Source organism: Balaenoptera physalus (assembly GCF_965194825.1).
Source record: "Balaenoptera physalus genome assembly, chromosome: X".
In the NCBI taxonomy this organism is placed as follows: Eukaryota; Metazoa; Chordata; class Mammalia; order Artiodactyla; family Balaenopteridae; genus Balaenoptera; species Balaenoptera physalus.
The window spans coordinates 111418603-111442470 of NC_138903.1; the positions used below are offsets into that span (position 1 = coordinate 111418603).

At 34.6% G+C, this 23868-nt stretch overlaps 1 long non-coding RNA gene across 1 annotated transcript in view; it reads right to left on the reverse strand.

Annotated features, from left to right (window-relative positions):
* LOC309652830 overlaps positions 1 to 23244 on the reverse strand; it is a 41598-nt gene extending 18354 nt beyond the window's left edge. The window contains exon 1 of the long non-coding RNA XR_014258903.1: positions 9248 to 23244. This is a non-coding gene — a long non-coding RNA (uncharacterized lncRNA). The remainder of the gene's footprint in view (positions 1 to 9247) is intronic.
* Positions 23245 to 23868: the final 624 nt, after the last annotated feature.

Consider the following 23868-nt stretch of genomic DNA (forward strand, 5'->3'; position numbering starts at 1 on the left):
TGGGGAATATTTTTGAACACACTTTATCAGGCCTGCATTACGCCATACCAAATTCAGATAAGGACACTACAAGAAAAGAAAATTATAGGCCAATATCAATGATGAACACAGATGCAAAAATCCTTATCATAACCTTAGCAAACTGAACTCAACAGCATGTTAAAGGATCATACACCACAATTGAGTCAGATTTCTCCCTGGGAAGCAAAGATATTCTAACCTATGCAAATCAATCAGTGTGATACACCACATTAACAGAAGGACAAAAATCTTATGATCTTTTCAATAGATGCAGAAAAAACATTTGAAACAATTCAACATCTTTTCATTATTAAAAAACACTCAACAAACTAGGAATAGAAGGAATGTACCTTGGCATAATAAAGACCATATGTAACAAGCCCACCATTAACATTATGCTCAATGGTGAAAAGCTGAAACATTTTTATCTAAGTTCAGGAACAAGGAAAGGGTGCCCACTTTCACCACTTCTATTTGACATAGTCCTGGAATTCCTAGACAGGGACAATTTGTCTAGCAAAAGAACTAACAGGCATCCAAACAGAAATGAAGACGTTAAAGCATCTCTGTTTTTCATACGACATGATTATATATATATATATATATATATATATATATATATATATATATATATATATATATATATATATGGACCCTTAAGGCTCCACAGAAAAACTGGTAGAACTAAACAACAATTCAATAAAGTCACAGATAAAAAAATCAATACACAAAATTCACTTGCATTTCTATACCCCAACAATGACCTATCTGAAAAAGAAATTAAGAAAACAATCTCATTTACTATAGCCTTACAAAATAAAGTACTTAGGAATAAGTTTAACTAAGGAGGTGAATGTCTAAAAGCTGTAAGACATTGATGAAAGAAATTGAAAAAATACACAAATAAATGGAAAGATATTCCATGTTCATGGATTAGAAGAATTAATATTGTTAACTTGTCCATATTACCCAAAGTGATATACAGATTCAGTGTAACCACTATCAAAATTCTAGTGTCATTTTTCATAGAAATAGAAAAAACAATACTAAAATTCATATGGAACGACAGAAGTCTCTGAAAAGCAAAAGCAATCTTGAGAAAGACCAAAGCTGAAAGCATCAGTTACTGATTTCAAACTGTATCAAAAGCTATAGTAATCAAAACAGTATGGTAGCAAGAGGGAAGAGATATGGGAACATATGTATATGTATAACTGATTCACTTTGTTATAAAGCAGAAACTAACACACCATTGTAAAGCATTTATACTCCAATAAAGATGTTAAAAAACAAACAAACAAACAAAAAAAGAGTATGGTAGCAGTATAAAAAGACACATAGACTAATGGAACAGAATCAGAAACCCAGAAAAAGAGCCATACATGTAAGGTAAACTAATCTTTGACATGGTCACCAAGAATACACAATGGGGAAAGGATAGTCTCTTAAATAAATGGTGTTGGGAAAAATGAATATCCACATGCAAAAGAATCGAATTGAACTCTTATTTTATACCTTACAAACACAGATTAGCTCAAAATGAATTAAAAACATAACACCTGAAATCATAAAACTCCTAGAAGAAAATATTGAACAAAATCTCCTTGACAGTAGTCTTGGAAATAATTTCTTGAATATGGCACCAAAAGCACTAACAACAAAAGCAAAATTAAACGTGGGGCTACATCAACTTAAAACGCTTCTGTACAGCAAATAAAACCATCAATAAAAAGAAATGGCATAAATGGAATGAGAAAAATTTTTTCAAACCACATATCTGATAAAGGGTTAATATCTTTTTTATTGAGGTATAGTTGATGTACAATATTATATAAGTTTCAGGTGTACAAATAGTGATTCACAATTTTTAAAGGTTATATTCCATTTACAGTTATTATAAAATATTGGCTATATTCTCTGTGTTGTACTATACATCCTCGTAGCTTATTTATTTTATACATAGTAGTTTGTACCTCTTAACCCCCTACCCCTATCTTGACACTCCCCCCTTCCCTCTACCCACTGGTAACCCCTAGTTTGTTCTTTATATCTGTGACTCTGTTTTTTGTTATATTCACTAGTTGTATTTTTTAGATTCCACATATAAGTGATATCATACAGTATTTGTCTTTCTCTGACTTATTTCACTAAGCATAATACCCTCCAAGTCCATCCATGTTGTTGCATATGGCAAAATTTCACTCTTTTTTATCGCTGAGTAGTATTCCATTGTATATATCTTCTTTAACCATTCATCTGTTGATGGACACTTTGGTTGCTTCTATGTCTTGGTAATTATAAATAATACTGCTATAAACTTTGGGGTGTGTGTATTTTTTTGAATTAGTGTTTTTGGGGTTTTGGGTTTTTTTTTTTTTTTGATAAATAGGAATGGAATTCCTGGGTCATATGGTAGTTCTATTTTTAGTTTTTTGAGAAACCTCCTTACTGTTTTCCATATTGGCTGCACCAGTTTACATTCCTACCACCAGTGTATGAGGGTTCCTTTTTCTCCACATCCTCACCAACATTTGTTATTTACTGTCTTTTTGATTATAGCCATTCTGACAAGTGTGAGATGATAACTCATTGTGGTTTTAATTTGTATTTCTCTGATGTTTAATGATGTTGAGCATCTTTTCATGTGCCTATTGGCCATCTGTATATGTTCTTTGGAAAAATGTCTATTTAGGTTTTTGCCAATTTTTTAACTTAAGTTTTTTATTATTCCATTATACAATGGAATACTACTCAGCTCATTGTATGAGCTGTTTATATGTTTCAGATATTAACCCCTTGTTGGTCATATCATTTGCAAATATTTTCTCCCTTTCAGTAGGTTGTCTTTTTGTTTTGTCAGTGGTTTCCCTTGCTATAAAAAAGCTTTTAGGTTTAATTAGGTCCCATTTGTTTATTTTTGCTTTTATTTCCTTTGCTTTAGGAGAAAGACTCAAAAAATATTGCTACCTTTTTTTGTCAAAGAGTATTCTGCCTATTATTTTCTAGGATTTTTATGGTTTCTGGTCTTACATTTAGGACTTTAATCTATTTTGAGTTTATTTTTGTATATCATGTGAGAAAATGTTCTAATTCCATTCTTTTACATGTAGCTGTCCAGTTTTCCCAGCACCATCTATTGAAGAGAATATCTTTTCTCCATTGTATATTCTTGCCTCCTTTGTCATAGATTAATTGGCCATAAGTGCATGGGTTTGTTTCTGGTTGCTCTATTCTGTTCCATTGATCTATGTGTTTTTGTGCCAGCACTATACTGTTTTGATTACTGTAGCTTTGTAGTATAGTCTGAAGTCAAGGAGCATGATTCCTCCAGCTCTATTCTTCTTTCTCAAGATTATTTTGGCTATTTGGAATAATCTTTTGTGTTTCCATACAAATTTTAAAATTATTTGTTCTAGTTCTGTGAAAAATGGCCTTAGTATTTTGATGGAGACTGCATTGAACCTAGATGGCCTTGGGTACTATGGTCATTTTAACAATATTAATTCTTCCAGTCTTTCCATCTGTTTTTGTAGTCTTCAATTTCTTTCATCAGTGTCTGTTTTCCAAGTACAGGTCTTTTACATCCTTAGGTAGGTTTATTCCTAGGCATTTTATTACTTTTGATACAACTGTAAATGGAATTGTTTCCTTAGTTTCTCTTTCTGATAGTTCATTGTTAGTGCATAGAAATGCAACAGATTTCTGTATATTAATTGTGTATCCTGCAACTTTGCCTAGTTCATTCATGAGCTCTAGTAGCTTTTCAGTGGTGTCTTTGGGATTTTCGATGTAGAGTATCATGTCATCTGCAAACAGTGACAGTTTTACTTCTTCCTTTCCAATTTGGATTCCTTTTATTTCTCTTTCTTGTCTGATTCCTGTGGCTAGGACTTCCAATACTATGTTGAATAAAGTGGCAAGAGGGGGCATTCTTGTTTTGTTCTTGATCTGAGAGAAAATACTTTCAGCTTTTCACTGTCGAGTATGATGTTAGCTGTGGGCTTGTCATATATGACCTTTATTATGCTGAGGTATGTTCCCCCTCTGCCCACTTTTGGAGAGTTTTTATCATAAATGGTTGTTGAATTTTGTCAAAAGCTTTTTTGGCATCTACTGATATGACCATATAGTTATTATTCTTCAGTTTGTTAATGTGGTGTAGCACATCGATTGATTTGGGAATATTGAAAAATTCTTGCATACCTGGGATAAATCTCACTTGATGATGGTGTATGATCCTTTTAATATATTACTGGATTTGGTTTGCTAATATTTTGTTGAGGGTTTTTACATCTGTGTTCATCAGTGATATTGGCCTGTAATTAAACTTTTTGTGATAGCTTTGGTTTTTGTATCAGGGTGATGCTGGCCGTGTAGAATGAGTTCAGAAGGGTTTCTTCCTCTGCAATTTTCTGGTATGATTTGAAAAAGATAGGTGTTAACTCTTCTTTAAAAAATTGTAGAATTCACTTCTGAAGCCGTCTGGTCTTGGACTTTTTTGTTGTTTGTTGGGATTGTTTTTTTAAACACTAATTCAATTTCATTACTGGTAGTTGGTTTGTTCATATTTTCTATTTCTTTCTTTTTCAGACTTGGAAGATTGTATCTTTCTAGGAATTTGTCCATTTCTTTTACGTTGTCTATTGTCATCTAGTTGTTCATAGTAGTCTTTTTTGATCCTTTATATTTCTGTAATGTCAGTTGTAACCTCTCCCTTTTCATTTCTGATTTTATTGATTTGGACCCTCTCTTTGTATTCCTTGGAAAAAAATATATTCATCATGTTGTAAAATAAAAAAAAAACAACTTCACATTGTACAACCTAATTGTTATGAAACTTTTGTCAATTATACCTCAATAAATATGGGAAAAATAAAATTTTTAGAAAGGGAGATGAAAAATAAATATATTAATAGTGTTTCAGTTGAGAAACCCTCATCTGGAAGTTTATCATTTTTCTCTGTTCTTTTTATAGAATTTGCTTTTGTCATTATGAAAGTTCTTTGTTTATATAAATATATTCTATGCCAATGATCTCTGCTCTAATCTCTGTTATTTCCTTCCTTCTACTTTTTTGGGTATACTCTACTCTTCTTTTTAAAGTCTCTTAACTTGAACCATAGGTTACTGGCAATAGATATTTCATCTTTACTAATAAAAGCACTTAAACTGAAATTTCCCCTCAAAGTGCTGCTTTCAGCATTTAAAGCTAAAATTTTCTTTCTAAACACTGTTTTAGCTGAATCCTACACATTTTGATGTTAATTTTATGATTGACTCGTGATTTAATTAGACCTATGATGCTTATTCTTTTAGATATGTGGGGTATTTCTGGGTATTGTTATTGACTTCTATTTTAATTCTATTTAGTCAGAAAATACACTTTGTATTTAATATTTTAAAATGTATAGATACTTAAAGTCCAATATAATTTATAGATCATTAAAATATATAATATGTCCTTATAAAGCACATATTCTAAAGTTTGGATCTAATGTATTATAAATGTCAATCAGATTAAAGTAATCAATAGCATTATTTTGATCTTCTATGTCCTTACTGAGTTTTTTGTCAAATCGTATCAGTTACTGAGAGATGGCTATAAAACCTACTGCTGCAATTTTGGAATATCTATTTTTCCCTTTAATATTGTCAATTTTACTTCATGTAATTTAGGAACCATTTAATGGGCAATTGTATATATATAATCATTATGTTTTCCTGATCATTTTCCCTTTTGTCGTTATGACACATACTTCATTAATTCTAAAACTCTTTGTTTTGGTCTGTTTCATCTGGCATTAAACTAGGACCTCCAGCCTTCATACGGTTATTCTTTGCATGATACAACTTTCTCCAATCTTCTTACTTTCAATCTATCTACATCTTTGTAATGTAAAAGGTATGCCCTGTAGGCAGAATCTAGTAAGGTCCTGCTTTTTACCCATTCTTTTAATTTGAGCTTTTTAATAGATTTTTAAAGATAATTCACACAATATGGTTATTGATGTGTGTGAATTTCGCTTTGCCATTTTATAACGTGGGATATTTTTGTCCTTTTTGTTCTTTATCCCACCCACCTTTGTCTGCCCTTTCTTGCCTTCTTTTAGGTTGCTAGAATACTTTCCCCATAAGAGTCTTTTAATCTAAAAAGAAGACAACATACTTTTCTAGTTTATACTTAAATACTGTAAGATAGCTTGACATAGAACACTAACATAGGCCAATCTCATTTTAACAATCATATCTATTGTTTCTTTCTGCTATAAAAGTTAGCTAATTTGAATTTCACTTCTAGTAATGACAAATTAAGTTATTTTAACAATATGTCTGAGAAAAATAGAAATTGGGGAAAATTTAAAAGATATATGTTTGAAGTTTATGAGAGATAAGAGTCAGTGAAAAAATATGGAGTCAAGTTCTGAGAAATAACGAAAACTCATAGAGGTTATCTGGATATCTGGAATTTCTTTTGCCTGTATGAACATTTGTGGATTCCATTGGGGGCAGCATATATGCTCAGAGTATAACAGAGTTGTTGATAACCTAATCTGATTAAGGCATCAAAAACTGGAGTCACTTGTCAGCCAAGAGTTGACTGGGTAAACCAACCATACCACTCCAAATAAGTAAGTTAAAAGAATCCAACTTCAAATTTTGCAATCTTTAACATTGAAATAAGGAGATTGTGAGTACTGCCAGCCCCATGACAGGTCTGAATGTTAATCTTCTCTTGAGGAAAATAATATAATCCAAGTCTTCAAATAATGAGGAGATAAGAAAAGCATGAACAACAAAAAGAACATCAAAATCACACAAGAAAAGCAGATCCACTAGGGCTTCAGACAATGCAAGTATCAAATAAATTTTTAAATAATTTAGTTTGGTTAGAGACATGATACTTTTGTCCAAGAACTGAAAGTTGAAAAAATAATGGAAATTTTAGAATGGAGAAGTATAACAAGTGATATTAAGAAGTTAGTGTGTCACAAGAGGGAGGGATATGGGGATATATATACACATATAGCTGATTCACTTTGTTATACAGTAGAAACTAACACAACATTGTAAAGCAATTATACTCCAATAAAAATGTTTAAAAAAAAGAAACTAGTGTGTAATTTTACTAAAATATTAAAGATAGCTTGTTGTATAATTAGAAAACTAGAAAATGTAGATCAAAAGAAAATATACATTATGAAGTCAGAGAATAAACATGGGTGAAAAATACATAAGAGGGTAAGAGGAATAGAGGACAGAGTGAAAAGCTTTTATATAAAAGTATATAGTCAGGGAAACGAAAGGAGGATAATGGGGCTAAATATATATTTTAAAATATAATAGGGGAGACCTTCAAGATGGCAGAAGAGTAAGACGTGGAGATCACCTTCCTCCTCACAAATATATCAGAAATACATCTACAAGTGGAACAACTACAGAACACCTACTGAATACTGGCAGAAGACCTCAGACTTCCCAAAAGGCAAGAAACACCCCACATACATGGGTAGGGCAAAAGAAAAAAGAAAAAACAGAGACAAAAGAATAGGGACCAGGCCTGCACCACTGGGAGGGAGCTGTGAATGAGGAAAAGTTTCCACACACTAGGAAGCCCCTTCTCTGGCAGAGATGGGAGTGGCAGAGGAGAAGCTTTGGTGCCACGAAGGAAAGTGCAGCAACAGGGCTGCATAGGGCAAAGCAGAGAGATTCCCGCCCAGAGGATCAGTGCTGACCAGCACTCACCCACCTGACAGGCTTGTCTGCTCACCTGCCGGAATGGGTGGGGGCTGGGAGCTGAGGCTTCGGCTTCAGAAGTCAGATCCCAGGGAGAGGACTGGGGTTGGCTGCGTGAACACAGCCTGAAGGGAGCTAGTGCGCCACAGCTGGCTGGGAGAGAGTCCGGGAAAGACTCTGGAACTGCCTCAGAGGCAAGAGATCATTGTTTTGGGATGTGCAAAAAGGGGTTTCAGAGCACCGCCTAAACGAGCTCCAGAGATGGACGTGATGTGCGGCTATCAGCGTGGACACCAGAGATGGGCATGAAATGCTAAGGCTGCTGCTGCAGCCACCAAGAAGCCTGTGTGCAAGCACAGGTCACTATCCACACCTCCCTTCCTGGGAGCCTGTGCAGCGCGCCACTGCCAGGGTCCCGTGATCCAGAAACAACTTCCCCATGAGAACACACAGCATGCCTCCGGCTGTTGCAACGTCAAGCAACTGTATGTCAATAAAATGGACAACCTGGAAGAAATGGACAAATTCTTAGGTATAACCTTCCAAGACTGAACCAGGAAAAAGTAGAAAATATGGACAGACCAATCATAAGCAATGAAATTGACACTGTGATTAAAAATCTTCCAACAAACAAAAGCTCACGACCAGATAGCTTTACAGGCGAATTCTATCAAACATTTAGAGAAGAGCTAACACCTATCCTTCTCAAACTCTGACAAAATATAGCAGAGGGAGGAACACTCCCAAACTCATTCTACGAGGCCACCATCACCCTGATACCAAAACCAGACAAAGATGTCACAAAAAAAGAAAACTACAGGCCAATATCACTGATGAACATAGATGCAAAAATCCTCAACAAAATACTAGCAAACAGAATCCAACAGCACATTAAAAGGATCATACACTGTGATCAAGTGGGGTTTATACCAGGAATGCAAGGATTCTTCAATATACGCAAATCAATCAATGTGATACACCATATTAAAAAATTGAAGGAGAAAAACCATATGATCATCTCAATAGAGGCAGAAAAAGCTTTTGACAAAATTCAACACCGATTTATGATAACCATCCAGATAGTAGGCATAGAGGGAGCTTACCTCAACATAGTATAGGCCATATATGACAAACTCACAGTGAACGTCATTCTCAGTGGTGAAAAAGTGAAAACATTTCCACTAAGATCAAGAACAAGACAAGGTTGCCCACTCTCACCACTATTATTCAACATAGTTTTGGAAGTTTTAGACACAGCAATCAGAGAAGAAAAATAAATAAAAGGAACCCAAATCGGAAAAGAAGTAGTAAAGCTGTCACTGTTTGCAGGTGACATGATGCTATACATAGAGAATCCTAAAGATGCTACCAGAAAGCTACTAGAGCTAATCAATGAATTTGGTAAAGTAGCAGGAAACAAAATTAATGCACAGAAATCTCTTGCATTCCTATACGCTAATGATGAAAAACCTGAAAGTGAAATTAAGGAAACACTCCCATTTACCATTGCAACAAAAAGAATAAAATACCTAGGAATAAACCTACCTAAGGAGACAAAAGACCTGTATGCATAAAACTATAAGACACTGATGAAAGAAATCAAAAATGATATAAACAGATGGAGAGATATACCATGTTCTTGGACTGGAAGAATCAACATTGTGAAAATGACTCTACTACCCAAAGCAATCTACAGATTCAGTTCAATCCCTATCAAACTACCAATGGCATTTTTCACAGAACTAGAACAAAACATTGCACTATTTGTATGGAAACACAGAAGACCCCGAATAGCCAAAGCAATCTTGAGAAAGAAAAACGGAGCTGGAGGAATCAGGCTCCTGGACTTCCTACTATACTGCAAAGCTACAGTAATCAAGACAGTATGGTACTGGCACAAAAACAGAAATATAGATCAATGGAACAGGATAGAAAACCGAGAGATAAACCCACACACATATGGTCACCTTGTTTTTGATAAAGGAGGCAAGAATATACAATGGAGAAAAGACAGCCTCTTCAGTAAGTGGTCCTGGGAAAACTGGACAACTACATGTAAAAGAACGAAATTAGAACACTCCGTAATACCATACACAAAAATAAACTCAAAATGGATTAAAGACCTAAATGTAAGGCCAGACACTATAAAACTCTTAGGGTGTTCTGCCTATGTTTTCTTCTATGACATAAATCACAGCAAGATCCTTTTTGACCCACCTCCTAGAGAAACGGAAATAAAAACAAAAATAAACAAATGGGGCCTAATGAAACTTAAAAGCTTTTGCACAGCCAAGGAAACCATAAACAAGATGAAAAGACAACCCTCAGAATGGGAGAATATATTTGCAAATGAAGCAACTGACAAAGGATTAATCTCCAAAATTTACAAGCAGCTTATGCAGCTCAATATCAAAAAGCAAACAACCGAATCCAAAAATGGGCAGAAGACCTAAATAGACATTTCTCCATAGAAGATATACAGGTTGCCAACAAACACATGAAAGAATGTTTAACATCACTAATCATTAGAGAAATGCAAATCAAAACTACAGTGAGGTAGCACCTCACACTAGTCAGAATGGCCATCATCAAAAAATCTACAAACAAATGCTGGAGAGGGTGTAGAGAAAAGGGTACCCTTTTGCACTGTTGGTGGGAATGTAAATTGATACAGCCACTATGGAGAACAGTATGGAGGTTCCTTAAAAAACTAAAAAAAGAACTACCACATGACCCAGCAATCCCACTACTGGGCATATACCCTGAGAAAACCATAATTCAAAAAGAGTCATGTACCACAATGTTCACTGCAGCTCTATTTACAATAGCCAGGACATGGAAGCAATCTTAGTGTCCATCAACAGATGACTGGATAAAGAAGATGTGGCACATATATACAATGGAATATTACTCAGCCATAAAAGAAATGAAATTGAGTTATTTGTAGTGAGGTGGATGGACCTAGAGTCTGTCATACAGAGTGAAGTAAGTCAGAAAGAGAAAAACAATTACCATATGCTAACACATATATATGGAATCTAAAAAAAACAAAATGGTTCTGATGAACCTAGGGGCAGGACAGGAATAAAGACGCAGACGTAGAGAATGGACTTGAGGACACAGGAAGGGTAAGGGTAAGCTGGGAGAAGTGAGAGAGCGGTACGGGCATATATACACTACCAAATGTAAAATAGATAGGTAGTTAGTAGCAGCCGCATAGCACAGGGAGATCAGCTAAGTGCTTTGTGACCACCTAGAGGGGTGGGATAGGGAGGGTGGAAGGGAGAAGCAAGAGGGAGGAGATATGGGGATATACGTATATGTATAGCTGATTTACTTTGTTCTAAAGCAGAAACTAGCATACCTTTGAAAAGCAATTACACTCTAATAAAGATGTTTAAAATAAATAAATAAATAAAAAAGGTAAAATAATTGTCAGAGGTAATATAATATTAAAACATGATTTACTATTTAAAATTTATGTATACAAATTTTAAGGAAATGAAATTTAAAGATAAATGTATGGATAAAGTATATCATGGAATGATTAGCCCAAAGAAAAATAAGATATTTATATTAGTATTAGAGAAAATGTTTTTTAAGGATAAAATGTTTTCTAGAGAGAAATAGAGATACTTTATTAAAATAAAATTTCAGTACAGTATGAGTATATAACAATTCTAAAGTCATATGCCCCTAACAACATACCATTGACATGAAAAATGAAAAAAAATATAATTTTAACAAAATTATGTGATCAACTCAATCAAAAGCAACTAAACTTTTGATGAAATTTAACATCTAATTATGATAAAATGACTTTTTAGAAAACTGCTAATAGAAAGAACTTCCTTAATCTTTAAAAATTATGAACAGGGACTTCCCTGGTGGCACAGAGGTTAAAATCCACCTGCCAATGCATGGGACACGGGTTTGAGCCCTGGTCCGGGAAGATCCCACATGCCGCGGAGCAACTAAGCCGGTGCCCCACAGCTACTGAGCGTGCACTCTAGAGCCCGCAAGGCACAACTACTGAGCCCGTGTGCCATACTTCTGAAGCCTGCGCACCTAGAGCCCATGCCCCGCAACAAGAGAAGCCACCGCAATGAGATGCCCGTGCACCGCAACAAAGAGTAGCCCCCACTCACCCCAACTAGAGAAACCCTGCGTGTAGCAACGAAGTCCCAACACAGGCATAAATTAATTAATTTTTAAAAATTATGAACTAAAATTTACAAGAAACATAATACTTAATTGGAAATGTTGCAAATGTTCTCTTTAAGATAAAGAGTGAAATAAAGTTGTCAATCACCACTTCTACATTCCACATAATTTTGAAGTGGGGTTCATAGCCAGTGCCAAAATCAGGAAAAAACAATAAAATTATAGGGATTATAAAGAAAGAAATGAAACTCTCATTATTCACAGAAAATATACTTTGAATGCATTATCAAAATTAATCAATGCATTTAGCAAGGTAGCAGAATATTAAGACTATATAAAAATCAGATATATATCTGTATACCAACTGCAATAAATTAGAACATTAAATTTTAAACTATGCCACGTATAATAGACATTTCTTAGAGTATATGTAAAGAACAGCTTACAATAATATAAAAAATACCCAGGAATGAAGTTAATAAAAGATACAGGATAACTCAACACAGAAAGCTATATACACTTAGCTAATTTTAGCTATAAAATTAGAAAAATTTTTATAGGTCTAAATAAATGGAGCATATAGCAGATTCATTGACTTGAAACCTCAATTTTTAAAGATATTCTCCCCAAATTTCTCTATGCACTCATTAAAATTGAAACAACGTTCTATTATGTGTTTTGTGCAAACTGACATACTTACTTCTTTTAAAAATGTTATGCTTATGTTAAGGATGAAAATTGGCCAAGTCACTCTTGAAGAAAAAGAACCAGGTAGAAGAATGTCATTTACTAGATGTCAAATAAATCACTGGTAAAATAACTTTTGGGCAAATATGTAACTATAAAGCAACAGTAATTAAGACAGCATGGTATTGTTTCAAGGATAGACAAATATAACAATGTAACAGAATTGAGAGTCCAGAAACAAACCCATAAAAGCATGGACTTTTATTTTATTACAAAGTTGGCATGGAAGATAATAGGAAAACAGAACACTTTTTCACAAATGGGGCTGATTCAACTGGATATTAATGTGAAGGAAAATGAACCCCTAACTCACACCATGCACACACACACCAAGTAGATTGCAGATTCCAGTGTGACTAATAACTAATGAATCTCATAATATAGGATAATATCTTCTTCAATATGTTAGACTTTATTCTGCAAGAGAATCTGCTCACTCTCCTCCTCTCAGAGCCAAGAGAGCAGTTTTACCTTCTCTTTACGCATATCAGCTGCTTGCCTTCCGTTGTTCTATCACCTTCCTTCCACTACAGCTCCTCCTCTGAAGCTCACACTGTAGTCCAAGTACACCTTCAACTTCTCATCCTCCATATTGGTATCAGCCACCCCAGGTCACTCTCTCAAATTTGCTTCTAATAAAGTTTCCTTTTACACAGACTCCTGTCCAAGGTGACATAATTTTCACATTACATAACCCATGTGAGTATTTGGTACTATAATTCCTTAACTCTCTCTCCTCTGAAGACGTTTACTTCTACTTCAGTGTAGCCTCATTCTCTTGTGGCAACAATAGTAACTTGTCCTCATCTGCAATTCAAACTATGACTTTTCTCTCCCTTAAACCAACATCTCCTGTGGTCCTTCACTCCCACTCTACCCAGTCTACCATATTCTCACATTCTCCCTATTTTCTTAGTCTTTGAAATCATTCCTGCTTTCACACACCTCCCATCATTGGCTGGTTTCCTAACTTGGTCAAATGAGATGTCCATGTACCTTGCTCTTGATCCCAGGTGAGTGAACACTATGGATAGTTAGAAGTCAGAGAAACTTTAGTGAACAAATCCACATCAACCTTCCCCAGCCAAGTCCTGACAATGCTGTTCAGTTATTTTATTTACCTTTAATTATCTCAACCCTCCCGGTCAATGTTTTGAATCTTGCTCATTCTTTTCAAACTCCAGCTAAATTTGTTCTCCTTGTTTCCACCTTCACTGAGAAAAAAGAAACCATCCAATCTGAGCTCTCTCAACTCTCTTCTTCGAAATGTCTCCATGTATTCTTTCAATCTTTCTTCCCCCCATTCTGCTTCAGAAGAACTGTCTCTTCTTTTCTATTGATCCATATCCCCTCATATCTCATCTCCTTGAATCTCTGAACCTGTATGTGTCTGTCTCTGCCTCTAGGCTTTACTAGACTATTCAGCCTAATAATTTTCAAATCTGTCCATCGAAATAAAATGATTATAAAACTTCTTTGGGACACCATCACTTTCAAACTATCTTTCTTTGTCTCTCTGTACACACACACACACACACACACACACACACACACACACATAAATTTATATATCTCTTTACTAGACACTCCCTTATTAACCTCATGGAGTAAAAACCAGCTAACTACCAAACTCATCAGCCAACTTTGCTTATTGCATTTTGATTATCTCTCAGCAGAATTTGATTACCACACCCTTATCTTAATATCCTCCTCTCCCACACCTTCTTTTATGAGATACATTTTGCTCCTAGCTCCCATTCTATTTGCCCATATCTTTTCTTTCTTCTTTTCTAAGTCCTCTGTCTTTTTTCACCCCTTAAGTATAGATATTGTACAATGTTTTAAAATTTTTCCTTCTCTTTCCATATTTCATTTTATTCTTCACACCCCTGGATTCCTCTTCTTATGTGCTTGTTACTTCCAAATCCATATCTCTAGTGCCAAAAATTGCTTCAGTACCATCTCTTCAATGAAACCATTATTAATGGTCATCAAAGTTAATAACTTCTATTTACTTGCACAGCACGTTGCATAATTCATTTTGAACCTAGTAATATTTCCTTGTATTGAGAGTAGCTATTTACATGTCTGTGTCTCTCCTTTTCTCTAAAATATAAGTGCTTTGGAAGTAAGGACTGTGACTTTGCCATCTCTGTATGGTGATTTTGAGTATTGGATTTTTATATTTTCCAATGTGAAACACTTTCCGAGACAAATTTCCTCTCTGTCAGTACGTCAAGCTTTAACCCTGTGCTATCATTAACATCATCTGTACACATTGACCTCAGAAGTAGGAGCCAATTTTTGCTCTGCTTCACAGAGATTCAGCCCTTTTCTAATTTCTGTGCCAAGGAAACTGCACAATGAGAGATTTCCTCTTTGCATTTTAGTACATCGATTCTAAGCATGACACTGTCCTGACCATTGACTTCCCTAAAGAATGTGTGGCGTGTGTGTGTGTTGTAAAATCATTCAATCAAGTATCAAATGTCCTTCCAAATTGGTAGCTAGTAGAAGTATCAGCAGCATTTCCTATGAGAGGCAACAGAATAAGACTTCTGCTGGTTTGGGTAATCACTGCTTCATTTATTGCAACTTTGTCCAGGAGCTCAAGCAGTTATTTCATCTATGTTTTATATTTTATGTTTTTATTTATTTAAAAACTCACCTCTATGTGTTGTAGTTATCTGCAATAAAATGAAGATTGCAATTTTGCTTGATATTTTCTCAACAATTCCAGTCAGTGAAATGAACTTTTATTTTTTGGTATACCATTTCTTTCCTTTCTACTTAAAGGATGTTCAAATGGAGTTAGAGAGGCAAATCTGAGTTAATTTTTCAATTCTACGATTTCAATGGCCTTTCCCTTATCTCATTTTATCTTCCCGTGATGGCCAGAATAGAATACATGATTTTCTTAGGTTTTATCAAAGAATAAGGGAATCCAATTAACATTCCTCAATATTAATATGCAGCTCTTCTTGATATCTTCCTTTGCATCCGTTGGCCTTTATAAAATAACTACCTCAGCATTACTAGTATAATAAAGTTCAAAATTAATCATCTGGAATCAGCAGTAGTCACTGTCTGTCTCCCATCGCCCCTCCGCCATGTCCTTTATTCAGCCCACACTAGTTTGCTCAACTAGCATGCAGTAAAAGATGGAAAACTGCACTTGCTATAAGTATACCATTGAGTACCCCCTTACCTCCTGGAATGGTTAGCAGATTTTCTTGATTTATATGTGGTCTCACCACAAACTAAAATTTTTTTTAAATGTTACAATATAACTGAATTTTTAGTTTTGTTTTAAATTTTAAAAGCTCAAATTATAATGTTGATTTTTATTTTAGAATTTAGTTTTAGAGTTATCCCATGGTTTCTTCGTATTTGCTGGCCCAGAAAATGTGAGTCACAGCTTTCCATATAAAATTCAACAGAATATAAATTTAGTGGGTATTATCACCTACCCACCATTACCAAACTTGTCTGTAATTGGAAAAAAATGAACAGGCAATTTGGAAGATGGCTGTTGCTGATTAGGAGAGAACTACGCAGAGTCCAGAACCTGTCACATCCACCTTGACAGGGTTCTCCTAAGATAACTAAGTACTAAGGAAACTATCTTGGGTGAAACGGACTTTTAGGAATCAAATCACTTCATCATTAATGTAGTCATCTACACGTTATGTGTACGTACCATATTCTGCATTAAGATTTTCTACCCCTTTAAGTTTTCCTGCTAAAAGGTATTTTTCCTCTTCACTGATTTTTCAGGGGAATTAATGAAGAGGCTAAAGCAAAAAAACCCTACCATATAAGGAAACCCCCAGAGAGAACGATAAATTATTGAATTAAGCAGTGATTTAAACTGAATAAACATGTAAAGGTTTAGAAGTCTGTTTATCCACAGGTATAGCTATGGTATTTAACCACTAAACATATATTACATCCTTGCTATAACAGAAATGTGATATAGAAGTTGAGAGGTTGGGTGATGAAACAGACCATCAGTTGTCAGGGAAAATGGTGCATCTTTGCCTCAACATGAACAGTGACAAGTGATTTATTCAAATCAGTTAAGTGGTGTATATGGATAATCATCTTGTACAAATGGAATGGATATTCAATATCTAGTTTCAGGGATATAAGCTCCACGAATAACCCAGATAACATCTGTTTAAAATGAACAATAACTTCTACAGCGTGGTCGTCTTTCTGAAACATCTTTCTTTAATTTTAATTTGAAACTATTTTATTTTATTTATTTTTTTATTGGAGTATAGTTGCTTTACAATGTTGTGTTAGTTTCTGCTGTACAGCAAAGTGAATCAGCTATACATATACATATATCCCCTCTTTTTTGGATTTCCTTCCCATTTAGGTCACCACAGAGCACTGAATAGAGTTTCCTGTGCTATACAGTTGGTTCTCATTAGTTATCTATTTTATATATAGTATTGTATATATGTCAATCCCAATCTCCCAATCTGTCCCACACCTCCTTCCCCCCTTGGTATCCATAGGTTTGTTCTCTATGTCTGTGTCTCTATTTCTGCTTTGCAAATAAGTTCATCTATACCATTTTTCTAGATTCCACATATATGTGTTAACATACAATATTTGTTTTGCTCTTTCTGACTTACTTCACTTTTCTGAAACATCTTTAATCCAGTAATTTACGTATAAATTTAAAGTATCATTATGGAATGTATCTACACAATTTTGAACCTTTTATAACTTCTGCTAATGCCATTTTTGAGAGATTAACACATTCATCATATGATTAGTGCCTGTTGTATAAATGGATATTTTGTATGGTTCTAAGATGCCTTTTTCAAATTTCAAGGAATGGTTTGGTCCTGTTTCAAGGCCCTAAACACATTTTGTCACATGCTTCTTGGCCCTATCAAATTTTACCACATCTCCCACACCTTTCATCTTCCTAGACTCATAAGTCCTAGCACTGAGTATGTATGAGTGTCTCACCAATCTTTCCATCATTTTAGTTTCCCTTTACCAAACCTTTTGCAGCTGAGTTTCTCTGAACTCTGCTCTAGTGCCCCATAATAAAATGCCTGTCAAACGGAGATCCTTTTCCAAGTAGGTACTACCAAATACTCCATCAAGAAACAATTATTTCTTTATTATCTATTTATTTTAGTTCCTGCCAGGGTATGATAGTGATCAGCTATTCACTGCGTGTAATTATGAGTACTGACGTGGCTTCTGTAGGAAGTAGAAGGAGTAATTTAACCCATAGATATTTAATCTTTCTTAGGGGACTTAACGAGAAAATTATACATAAGGATAAATATCAGCATTAATATTTAAAATCCAAGTGGCTTGGAATAAATTTGTCATGAGCAGGAAGTATAAAGCCCAAGCAATGTTTAAAACTTATGACATAAATTGATCAATCTTTGTAGATCTGAATTGGTTAAACTACCTATAGTTATGTATTTTAAGTTCATAGTACTTGAAGTTTTAAATTTCCACTTCATTTATAATTAAAGGCAAATGAAATGCAGACAGCATTTAGGAAACCAAATATAATTTTAAGAGAGAAAACAAGAGTTTAGTTTGAACTGTGGTCTTCTACCACTTACTTGGTTGTTAATTTGCTCCATGACCTTCAGTCAGTAACCTCACTGTGTCTCAAAGGATATAATAATCCTGACCTGCTTTACAGAGGCGTGCTGTACCTTAATTGATGTGTGTTAAGTGCCTGGAGGTACTTTAATGAAAGCCATTATTGAAATGCAATTATTAACATTTGGGATAATGAAGTTAGCTTAGATGGTTTAGCCAAGCCTGGTGTGAAGATGGTTTCTAAGTTCAAGAGCATAAAAATTCCCTGATGCAAAACTTTAAAAAAAATAAATAAAAGGCCTAAAAAAGCAAAAATAGAAAATGAAACCATAACTGGCCTATTTGCTGACTTTAGCAGCATCGGGGCCTGCAGTTTATTGCTTTGTCTCTGATCAAGTGCATTGCAATCAATGCGAATTACTACAGAGATGCTAGGAGATAATTTTGCAAAAATGTCAAAAATGCAAAATTTGGGAGAGCTGGATAGGCTAGAAATGACTGTATCGATTTTGTGAAGGTTGGTAAATTACTACAATACCACCTTACTTTAAGGTAGATTGCGAATCTTGCATTTTAAGCAAGATCAACTCTAATTTTAAACTTCAGGAAAGGCTTAGTGTATTACATGCATTACTTTCATCCATGAGAAATTGAGAAGATCGTGTGCTTACCTGGTAGAAACTAGCTGTGAAGTTTCCAGTAGGGCTCATCCTTCTGCTCAACAGTCCCTGCCTGTTTATACATTTCCGTGGGCTTGTCTTTATACTCAGAGAGCAATCAGACCAGAATAGAAATAAGTTAAAACAAAAAAACAAAAAAACTCCTCCTTATTCTCAAGAACTGACAGAAACTAACAAAAAAACAGCATTTTCAGAAAATGGTCTGAAAAATAGCCATTCAAACTTAGGTAATGTCATACTTCCATTAATCATTTTTTAATTAATGCTTTTTTAAAAAATGATGTCAATTGCATTTAAATAGCATAACTGTCTAGAACATAGGGTCACAGAAACTGAAAATTCAAGATTTAGGGGAAGTTTCTTCAACTACATCTTAGTTTTCAGTCGCTAAAATTTCGGTGCTTCTAGAAGTATATAATGGAATCATTCTGTTAGGGTTCATTTTTGTGTTTATTTATATTTGCTAAAAATGTCATGCAAAAATATGTTAAAAACTGCAACACACACCCATAATACCATTTCCCACAATTAACGAATTTTATACTAATGAAAAGGTTTTTCATCTTTTATTTCATATTATATATGTATTTAACATGGAGAACATTATTTAAAACCCTTTGTTTTTTTCCTCAGTCCAATTCTTCTCCCAATTTCATTAGCACATAGCACTATTGTAAATATTTTTATAATTATAATTTGGTTTAATATTTTATTACATATGTATATTAGTAAGCAACATATACTATTGGGTTTTAATATTTGTATGTTTTAAATATATATTAATGGCATTGTACTGCTTGTATCATTGTGCAGTTTGCTTTTTCACTTAATATTATGTTCTTTGTATATATTCATTTTGATACATACAGACCTATTTCATTCATTTCAACATATATAGTAGTATGCCACTATATCCATATACCATAATATTCTTATATGTACTTCTACTTATGGGTGTTTAGATTGATTTTTTTTTTTTTTGCTATTATAAACAGTGTATGAATGTCTCTGTGTGCACATGTGCAAGAGTTTTTCTCGGGTATGTACCTAGGAGTTAAAATGATAATTTTATTTTTATTTATTTATTTATTTATTTTAAAATTTGCCAGGTAATATACATTACTTTCTGAAGAGCTTATGTCAATGCAAACTGTCATCAGTAATACACTGGATTTAAAATATTTTTAAAAACTATTATCACTTGGCAAGAGGATGCAGAGAGGTATGCAATAGTGGAATATATTGATATATGCATATATATGTGTATGTGTATATATATACGCAGGTTTGCTAGGACTGCCATAAAATAACACAGACTGATTGACTTAAAACAACAGAAATTTATTTTCTCACAGTTCTGGAGGTTTGGTTTCTTCTGAGGCCTCTGTCCTTGGCTTGCAGATGGCCACCTTCTTGCTGCATTCTCACATAGCCTTTCTTCTGTGCTCATGCATTCCTGGTGTCTCTTCATTTGTCCAAGTTTTATCTTCTTATGAGGATACCAGATTGGATTTGGGTCTACCCATATGATCACATTTGACTTTACCTCTTTAAAGCCCCATCACCAAATATAGTCACATTCCGGGGTACTGGGGGTTAGAGATTCAACATATGAATTGTGAAGTAATACAGTTCAGCCCATAAAATCTGTGTATATCTATTTTTGTAGTCCCTTAATATATACAAATATATGATTTAGATAAATAATTTATTTAAATATTCATTTAGCAATCAGCATAAGACAGGAACTGCATTTTTTTTAGTGAAAGTAAATTCTCACTTTAAAATTTAGATCAGACAGGAAATATGAGGAGCTCTTTTCCTGAGAATGGAATGTGACTTCTTCCCCCATCTTGTAACTAACTCACCAATCTCAACACTGTTCAAAGAAGTCATGAATGTGTTCTATTTTAAAATGAGGGTGGGAGGGAGGGAGACGCAAGAGGGAAGAGTTATGGGGACATATGTATATGTATAACTGATTCACTTTGTTATAAAGCAGAAACTAACACACCATTGTAAAGCAATTATACTCCAATAAAGCTGTTTAAAAAAACATTTTTTAATAAAATAAAATGATATGGAGATAAGTAATTAAAAAAATATAATAAAAAAAAAAAATGAAGGGCTCTTACCTAAATTTCAGAAAAAGGTTGCTCATGAACCAAACTAGCTTTATAAACCCAGTTGGATTTCACAGTTTTAAATCCTAGGGAACAAAAATGATTATGTATCTCAAATGAGATAGTGTATAGGAAATTTTTTTAAATGTCTATAAGATATAATGTATTAATATAACTTGGCAGTAAATTGAGGCACTTCACAAGCAAATGACACAAATCTAAAGGAAGCCTTTGCTTAGTACAAAACTTGGAGATATTTGTTCAAATAGTTAAATAAAAACTCAACAATAGGGACTTCTGTGGTGGTCCAGCGGCTAAGACTCCATACTTCCAATGCAGGGGGCATGGGTTCGATCCCTGGTCAGGGAGCTAGACCCTGCATGCATGCTGCAACTAAAAGATCCCATGGGCTGCAACTAAGACCTGGAGCAGCCTAAATAAATAAATTAATTTAAAAAAAAAACTCGACAATACAACTTTTGCTCTTTTTCCTGGATATTCCAACTGAAATTCTTTTTTTATTTTTTACATCTTTATTGGAGTATAATTGCTCTAAAATGGTGTGTTAGTTTCGGCTTAATAACAAAGTGAATCAGCTATACATACACATATGTCCCCATACCTCTTGCCTCTTGCATCTCCCTCCCTCCCACCCTCCCGATCCCACCCCTCTAGGTGGTCACAAAGCACTGAGCTGATCTCCCTGTGCTATGCGGCTGCTTCCCACTAGCTATCTATTTTACGTTTGGTAGTGTATATATGTCCATGCCACTCTCTCACTTTGTCCCAGCTTACCCTTCCCCCTCCCCATATCCTCAAGTCCATTCTCTGGTAGGTCTGCATCTTTATTCCCGTCTTGCCCCTAGGTTCTTCATGACCATTTTTTTTTAATTCCATATATATATGTGTTAGCATACGATATTTGTTTTTCTCTTTCTGACTTACTTCACTGTATGACAGTCTCTAGGTCCATCCACCTCACTACAGATAACTCAGTTTCATTCCTTTTTATGGCTGAGTAATATTCCATTGTATATATGTGCCACATCTTCTTTATCCATTCATCTGCTGATGGACACTTCGGTTGCTTCCATGTCCTGGCTATGGTAAATAGAGCTGCAATGAACATTTTGATACTTCAGTCTTTTTGAATTATGGTTTTCTCAGGGTATATGCCCAATAGTGGGATTGTTGGGTCGTATGGTAGTTCTATTTTTAGTTTTTTAAGGAACGTCCATACTGTTCTCCATAGTGGCTGTATCAATTTACATTCCCACCAACAGAGCAAAAGGGTTCCCTTTTCTCCACACCCTCTCCAGCATTTATTGTTTGTAGTTTTCATGATGGCCATTCTGACTGGTGTGAGATGATATCTCATTGTAGTTTTGATTTGCATTTCTCTAATGATGAATGATGTTGAGCATTCTTTCATGTGTTTGTTGGCAATCTGTATATCTTCTTTGCAGAAGTGTCTATTTAGGTCTTCTGCCCATTTTTGGATTGGGTTTTTGTTTTTTTGATATTGAGCTGCATGAGTTGCTTGTATGTTTTGGAGATTAATCCTTTGTCAGTTGCTTCATTTGCAAATATTTTCTCCCATTCTGAGGGTTGACTTTTCATCTTATTTATGGTTTCCTTTGCTGTGCAAAAGCTTTTAAGTTTCATTAGGTCCCATTTGTTTATTTTTGTATTTATTTCCATTTCTCTAGGAGCTGGGTCAAAAAGGATCTTGCTGTGATTTATGTCAGAGTGTTCTGCCTATGTTTTCCTCTAAGAGTTTGATAGTGTCTGGCCTTACATTTCGGTCTTTAATCCATTTTGAGTTTATTTTTGTGTATGGTGTTAGGAAGTGTTCTAATTTCATTCTTTTACATGTAGCTGCCCAGTTTTCCCAGCACCACTTATTAAAGAGGCTGTCTTTTCTCCACTGTATATTCTTGCCTCCTATATCAAAGACAAAGTGACCATATGTGTGTGGGTTTATCTCTGGGCTTTCTATCCTGTTACATTGATCTCTATTTCTGTTTCTGTGCCAGTACCATACTGTCTTGATTACTGTAGCTTTGTAGTATAGTCTGAAGTCAGGGAGCCTGATTCCTCCAGCTCCGTTTTTCATTCTCAAGATTGCTTTGGCTATTCGGGGTCTTTTGTGTTTCCATACAAATTGTGAAATATTTTGTTCTAGTTCTGTGAAAAATGCCAGTGGTAGAGTTTGATAGGGATTGCACTGAATCTGTAGATTGCTTTGGGTAGTAGAGTCATTTTCACAAATTTGATTCTTCCAATCCAAGAACATGGTATATCTCTCCATCTATTTGTATCATCTTTAATTTCTTTCATCAGTGTCCTATAATTTTCTGCATACAGGTCTTTTGTCTCCTTAGGTAGGTTTATTCCTAGATATTTTATTCTTTTTGTTGCAATGGTAACTGGGAGTGTTTTCTTAATTTCACTTTCAGATTTTTCATCATTAGTGTATAGGAATGCAAGAGATTTCTGGGCATTAATTTTGTATCCTGCTACTTTACCAAATTCATTGAGTAGCTCTAGTAGTTTTCTGGTAGCATCTTTAGTATTCTCTATGTATAGTATCATGTCATCTGCAAACAGTGACAGCTTTACTTCTTCTTTTCTAATTTTCTGATTTGGATTCCTTTTATTTTTCTTCCCTGATTGCTGTGGCTAAAACTTCCAAAACTATGTTGAATAATAGTGGTGAGAGTGGGCAACCTTGTCTTGTTTCTGATCTTAGTGGAATTGGTTTCAGTTTTTCACCATTGAGGACGATATTGGTGTGGGTTTGTCAT